This window comes from Orcinus orca, chromosome 3, assembly GCF_937001465.1.
Source record: "Orcinus orca chromosome 3, mOrcOrc1.1, whole genome shotgun sequence".
Classification (NCBI taxonomy): Eukaryota; Metazoa; Chordata; class Mammalia; order Artiodactyla; family Delphinidae; genus Orcinus; species Orcinus orca.
The window spans coordinates 80,373,198-80,380,800 of NC_064561.1; the positions used below are offsets into that span (position 1 = coordinate 80,373,198).

Below are 7,603 nucleotides of genomic sequence, written 5' to 3' on the forward strand. Positions count from 1 at the left end.
GACCAGGGATCGAACCTGGGCCCCCTGCATTGGGAGCACGGAGTCTTAACCACTGGACCACCAGGGAAGTCCCCACATGGAGTTTTTATATTCAGAAAATGCTAGGGCAAGAGATTTAGAAGACAGGGTTTTTAATCTTTTTCTAAAAAATATTTATTTATTTGGCTGCCTTGGGTCCTAGCTGCGGCACACAGGATCATCGTTGTGGCATGTGGGATCTTTCATTGTGGTGGGCGGGCTCTTTGTTGCGGCATGCAGGCTTCTCTCTAGTTGTGGCATGTGGGCTCTAAAGCACGTGGGCTCAGTAGCTGCAGCACGCAAGTTTAGTTGCCCTGCAGCAGGTGGGATCTTAGCTCCCTGACCAGGGATCAAACCTGTATCCCTTGCATTGGAAGGCAGATTCTTAACCACTAGACCACTAGGGAAGTCCCATCTTTTTTTTTTTTTTTTTAAGCAACTCACAAACACTCCTAATTTAGCTAAAGTCATGCACATACCTTAAAAAGGCTGACAGTACAAAGTGAAGTGGAAGGTTTTTAATAATTGTATTTGAAACCCTGGTCCTAGCCCAATAAGATGGAGATAAGGTTGACCCAAACCCCCATGCTGGAGACTGTGGAAATCCAATAGTTCTCTGAGTATCTAGGTGTGGGGGGATTTACAGTCACAGAAGTACTTTTGTTCAGCTTTCCAGCCTCTATTGAATTGTTCTCTGTGAGGTCTCCTGTGTTTACACCTTTGGTGTCCATCACCCTAACATGGGACCCAAATCCTTCTCCATGACTCCACTTGTCATGTGCTCTCTCCCCTTTACCTCCAAAGCATCAGCAAACACAGGTACCAGAACTTTCAACAGAAAGGTGGGAGCCAACACATGGATACAATGGGGGAGATGTTATGCAGGCTGCTACATTTTACACTGTAAGAAAAGCACTTGAAAACCCTGAATTACTCCTTTCTGCCATCCTAGCACCATCGATTTCTTACTGGCTGTATCCACCCTAGCCATTTAACCTCCCACCATTTTATTAATCCTTCCCGCCTCCTCATCCCTGTTATGGGATGAATTATGTCCCCCCAAAGACACATTCAAGTCCTAAGCCCTAGTATCTGTGGATGTGACTTTATTTAGAAATACGGTTTTTGCAGATGTAGTCAAGTTAAGACGAAGTCATTAGGATGGCCCCTAATCCAATATAACTGATGTCCTTATGAGAAGAGGAGAAGAGGCACAGAGAAGCATGGCGAGAACGCCATGTGACCACAGAGCCAGGGAGTGGAGTGATACGGCTGCAAACCAAGACACACCCAGGATGGCCAGCCACCACCAGAAGCTAGGAAGAGGCAAGGAAAGATTCTGCCCACAGCTTCTTAGAGGAAACATGGCCCTGCTGACACCTTGATTTCAGAATTCTAGCCTCCCAAACTGTGAGAGAATAAATGTCTGATACTTTAAGCCCCCACTTTGTTATGGCAGCCCTAGGAAACTAATACAATACCTGCCTTTTCCTTCTTTCTCCCTCCCTCCCACTTTCTCAGCAGAGATATTTAGCATCTCTTATGATCTTGACATCTACGCTCAGATCCTCAAATTTGCCCACCAGCAGCTGATGCATGTATTTTCCTATTCAAGGATAGTTCCATCCCTAAGAGATATCCTGGTGCCAGAGGTTAAGAAAATATTTTTTTCTCCACTATCTCTAGTGTATTGAGATTGTAAAAACAAATAATCTGAAGTGCCCAAATCAGATTTGGAGGTCAAAACTCCACAAATCAGCTGTTGCTCTTGATCAAACAAGCCGACTCTTGCTTCATCACCATTGACAGCTTCCCGTGGTCAATAGAGAGGAAGATCCTCCTGCTTTTCAGAGCCTAGAAAGCTGGTGTGAACTGGCCTCTGCCCCCCTGCGCCTCATCCTGGACTGCTCCCCAGCGTCTGCTCTTGGCTCTGACAACACTGGCTTCTTTCACTTCCTCCTTTTCAACACATACTCCCTCCGCCCTCACACCACTGACTCTGCCGCTCCTGCTGCCTGGAATTCTTTTTCTCCGGACCCCTGCCCCAGCCGCTCTCTGAGCAGCTGCCTAATCGTCCTCTGATCTTACTCAACTGTCACGTTCTCTGCGAGGCCTTTCCTGACACCCCAGGACTGAGTCACATCCCACCAATTATAGACCCTTATGGCACCCACTGCTTTTCCTTACTAATGTTTATTAGCTTTTAATCATAATAGAAACTCTTTTAATTGAGCTCCTCTGGGAAATTAACTGATGTTTTCAGCTCCATCTGGAAAATGTATTGACTGATTGCCAGAGTATGATAAATGCTTGTGACTTCTGCCACCTAATACCCTCATCACTTCCACCCCACCAGCTGAGCTCTAGCCTTACTAAGAGAGGGTTGTTTTTGTTCCCAAACCTGTTTATGGCAGTTGAACTTGTTTACTGTAATTATATAGTTTAATTAAATATCACATAAACTGATCGAATATGAGCATAAAAAGAGAGTCACTGTTTCTAGGAAAACTTAAGTTCAATGCTATGAAAAAACTTGAAAAACCTGGAGAAAAAATTGCTCTTAAACTGTAGGCAAGACAAGTATAAAAGATTGAGGAAAAATAATAAAAATCTAAATGAGCTCAAATTACTTCACAAGCGTCTTTAAGTTCTCCCTCTACTTTAAAGTGTCTAAAACTGAAAATTATAGATGATATACATTTTGAGTGGGCTTTTGCAAGAAAGATAATGTAAACCTTCAGTTACCAGACTGATCCTCAAAGAAAGCACCTTGGTCCTACCAAATTTGGCAAATAAATTTTCATTTATGTGTTTTAAGTAAAAACTAAAATTGTTATATATACATAAACATACATACACACACACATATACCCCTATGCACATTTTAATGATTTTCCATTCTACCTGCATTTTCCAATCACCTAATCAGCTACCAGTCTCCCTCTCATTGGATAAAGGGACTTCTACAGTAAAGATCAGTAAATATTTACTGATGTGATCATTTGATTACAGATTTGGCTGTGAGTTCCATTACACAAAGGGGCATGTCTACCGGGTTCAACCCCAGAGTTCTAGCGCCTAGCACTGGAATGTACTTACTCAGTAAGCATTACTCCCAATAAATGAATGAAAGATAATTTCCCTTTACTTTGTGTTGTGCAGACATAGTAGATAATATAGCAAAATATTTAAGCAGATTTCTGAAAGGTGCTGAAAGCAGTGGAAAAAATTATCCCTCAGAACTCTTCTGAGCAGTAAGTGTTAACTTCAACCCTGTGGAAGATTGTTCTTCCACAGAGTGTGGGGACGTGTTTCTTTCTGACTGATGGGCTGGCTGCCCTGTTTTGTCTGAACAGGACTCCCCGGATAGTCGTGGATCTGAAGCAGGGAATGAAGGAAGCACTTTTTCCTCTTCTCTCCTCTCTTTATGCTGTCAGAAATCTATCCTCCTCCATGATCCAGGCTTAGTGAACATAACAGATGGGTTTAATCCATAAAAATGAAAAACTTTTCCCATTTCAACTCCATTTCCTGCTCCTCTAAGTAAAACAAAGCTTTCCCTGAGGAAATGATGTAAATGCACTCAAATGTTCTTAAAAGATGCCACATAGCACAAAATATTGCTATACACTAAACCACGAGTTTTTCATTTACATTTAAAAAGAAATATGAGTGTGGTAGTGGAAAAAATACAGATTGGAATTAGGACATGCTTTCACTGTGATCTCCCTCCCCAAAGCATCAATTTCCTTGTCTGGAAAATGGGCTTGGTAAAAATACACACCCTACCTATGTTACAGCATTCCTGTGAAGGATCAAAATAAATAACATACATGAAAACTTCTAAAATACTACAAAAGGTAAAGTACATTTTTCCTGTCACTGTTACTACAAGGTCCCCACACCAGATTTCCTCAGCAGCTTCAGTCTCTGCCCTTCTCTGCCTGGCACGGTACACACAAGTCTTTGCCTTTCGCACAGACACAGGCCATCTTCTGTTACTGCACTTGAGAAGATGCTGGAGTCTACTGATTTCGGGGTAGACAGTCAGGTCCTGCTCCAGCAAACCTTCTGGGGAAATCCATGGAACACTCAACCTGTAACTCCTCCCATAGTCTTTTCAAGACAGATATAGAGAGGGAGCATGAGTCAAGGCCCCTGTAAAAACCATAATTTCATTGCCAGTATGGGTTTAAACAGCTTTGGTATCCATCTGTAAAATGTCATTCCTGTTGGTTCCATCCTAGTAGTTCCAACAATAGAAAATTACAAATCCACCTCCCTCAATAAAATGTATTAAGTCTGCAGTCTCTGTATAATATATGTGCACTCAAGCTACACTAATTTATTCTACAATTACTTTTATTTTTTAGCATTTTTATTTGGCTCTTATGCTACATAATTAATGGTGTTTACATGGAAAGTTTCTCTAATGTAAATGGCATAAGTGGATTATTGAGAAAGCCTTAAAACAAATAAACATTTTTCTCCTTTTAAAATTTTCTTCACTCTCCTCTGAATGTCTGGCACAAGAGCAGAGTTTTTTAAATGTCAAGGGGAATATAGAAATCAGGCTACTGAGATCCATTCTCCCCTGGTAAGACAGACTTGTAATTCTGTTTCCTGTAATGGTTGGCCTGGGGGAGTCAACAGCGACCCCACTGACCCAACACATCCAGACTCAGAAGCCAGTCTTTTCTTTGGGAGGTTGCCACTGTTTTTCTCATGACCTTAAACATAACACAATATCTGGTCCCTACAGATGACTTCCCACAGAGTTTGCGGTACTGGGGATGAGACGTTCATGAGATAAACAAATAAGCTCACTATAAAGACCAGAAAAAAACCAGGGAAGGAAACCTACCAGGCTTCTAAATACCTCCACCATCATGATCACATCACCCAGTTGGGGCAATTACTGGGGCTGTCCCTCCTAGTCAAAGTTCATACTGCATGTTTCTTCAGTGGCAGCACAGGGCCAGGTTACTGTAAAATAGAGTTGGCATGAATGACAGTCATTAACTGTCAGGACATACATTATTTTTCTAAGGTGTTCTCAAGAGAAAGTGTTAACAACAAAAGCCATTTCTTTGCTCCTGCTCTCTAAGAGGCAAGGCCTGGCAGGAGGGAGTGAAGATGCCTCACTCCTCACCACATGTCCAGCCCTTAGGAGGTCTTGAAGGCAGCCTCGCTCCAGGTCATCACTGGAAGAACAGGTAATGTGTTTTCTAAAGTACCCTTGGAGTTAACTCAGGAGTTGCGGACCAGGCTCTACAAGCAGGCTTCCTCTAAAGCAGGCTTCTGTCTCAGAACTGACAGCAAAGCTTGCAGGGCCTTGAGATCTAAGAGACAACTCAACCCATGTGAGTTCTGAACGGATGTTCCAGAACACAGAGATCCTTGCACTAGTCCTATCCAGATTCCAAGAGCATAGCTTGGAATTAGAGTCCAGACCTAGAGGACAAGATGGAGATCAAGTGCCTATGACAAGCCCATTCTGAGTGAACAAAATTGCACAAGACCCATGGCTACACTAAGACCTTCATATTCTCTCTTTTTTTAAAAAAAAAAAATTATTTATTTATTTGGCTGCACTGGATCTTAGTTTCGGCACTCGGGATATTCATTGTGGTGTGCAGGATCTTTAGTTGCAGCATATGCAGTCTAGTTCCCTGACCAGGGATTGAACCCAGGCCCCCTGCATTGGGAGTGGGGAGTCTTAACCACTGGACCGGCCAGGGAAGTCCCAAGACCTTCATATTCTCTTAAGACTCTTACTTTTCACATCATGTGAACCATGTTAAAATCTATATACATCTCACACTTCATAATTTTGCTATGTAAGATTTTATAATTTTGCTTTTGAAATAATTTAGCTAAAGTAACTAAAGTATGCTGTGATTTCTCAACACTCATCATGTATATTTAAGAACTCTCCCTCAGGAAGAGCATCTCATCTAAAAACTGCTTTCAAATATAACGAAATTGTTTTGAACACTGAATCCAGCAATTAATATAGCTGACGCAGTATTACAGTTTGTAACCATTAATAAATGTTTATTAATTTTTATTTTTTTTGCGGTACGTTGGCCTCTCACTGTTGTGGCGTCTCCCGTTGCGGAGCACAGGCTCCGGACGCTCAGGCTCAGTGGCCATGGCTCACAGGCCCAGCCGCTCCGCGGCACGTGGGATCCTCCCGGACCGGGGCACGAACCCGCGTCCCCCGCATCGGCAGGCGGACTCTCAACCACTGCGCCACCAGGGAAGCCCAATGTTTATTAATTTTGCTTTGGCAGATTTTTTTTTAATTTTGGAGACAACAATTTTTCCTGGTCAGACTTCAGACATTTTCCCAAGCTTAGCTCATATGCCCAGCACTGTGAGTCTTACACCTAGAGGTAAACTGGTCCTCTGGGCTCGCAGCACTCAGCCAAGCTCTCCCAAAGTGATTGGGCATCGATTACAGTGAGTTCTCAGGGATGCCCAGCCATTTCACGGGACTTCCACCCTCAATTAAAACAATCATGAGGAGGTCTGAACAATCCAAGAAATTCTTACTAATTAAATTCAAATTCTGAAAATTTGTGAATTTTTGGCTCTTTGGAGAAATTTACCAGTAACCAATGCTAAAAACCTTCACTGGTGGCCTTGGGTGGAGTCATTCTTCTCGTTCAGTGGATGAAATCAGGTGTCATAAATCCAATTTACAGTATTTCCGTTCTCCAACAAGAAAAGAGATTTGGAAGCTGATTTGGAGTTGCATTTCTAGGAAGCTTTTCTATCACTCCACAAAGCTATGCATGTACCACCAAGGTGTTTATAACTAGACCCAAGATAACTTCTTTAAAGATAATATAGCAGCAACTGTTAGGTGGAGCATAGTTTGTCGATTAATTTTTTTTTCTTTTAAAAATTTTTTTCAGATAAATTAGGTCTTATCAAAGTGTATCAACTCCAAAATAATCATAGGTAGTCTGCTGACAGTCACAAAATCCCCTCTTTTGTTAGCACATGTTGAAGTGATAAAGTTAGAATTTGAAAACTCTACTTTCTAGATGTGCCCTCTGAAAGTTATCACATAACCAATGTGGTTTGTTTAGGGGATTCATTCCTGACCTTGGTTTGTTTTGTATCTTCTCTTAAAGCATTGAATACATACTGAGTGCATAGTGGTAAGCTCAGGGATACCGACATCAGACTGCCTGGGGTGGAATCTCAACTCTGCCATTTTCTAGTTCTGAGAACTAGGGCAAGCTACTCAGCCTCCATTTCTTCTTCTGTAAAATGGTACTAACAATACTTAATAGGATTATTCTCAGGATTAATCAAGTTATGAACGTAAAGCTGATGGTGAGCAATCAATAAGTGTTAGTTTTGAGTATTACTCATTATTTTCTCACACCTGATGCTCGTTATTAATGGTTCCCAAACATGCCAGGTCACTTTTCCGTGGACTTTTTTTTTAAAACAGTGTGGCCTTGGTTCTTGTATCTCTCTTTTCATGCGTAACAGCCCAAGCGCGGCCACCCTTCAGAGGGACGATCGGCTCAGACCTGGGATCCACTGATGCCAGCCCGAGCGGCTG

General features: G+C 42.2%; 1 protein-coding gene across 3 annotated transcripts in view; it reads right to left on the reverse strand.

Moving 5' to 3' along the window:
• MEGF10 (multiple EGF like domains 10) overlaps window positions 1–7,603 on the reverse strand; it is a 367,277-nt gene that overhangs the window by 323,849 nt on the left and 35,825 nt on the right. The window contains exons 1-2 of one of the 3 annotated variants that reach the window (XM_049707231.1): window positions 7,421–7,549; window positions 4,883–5,004 (exon numbers count right to left, since the gene is read on the reverse strand). The exons of the other annotated variants lie outside the window; for them this stretch is intronic. The gene's annotated coding sequence lies outside the window, so the exon portion shown is untranslated. Of the gene's footprint in view, window positions 1–4,882; window positions 5,005–7,420; window positions 7,550–7,603 lie in introns of those variants that run through there. 3 annotated transcript variants of the gene reach the window in all.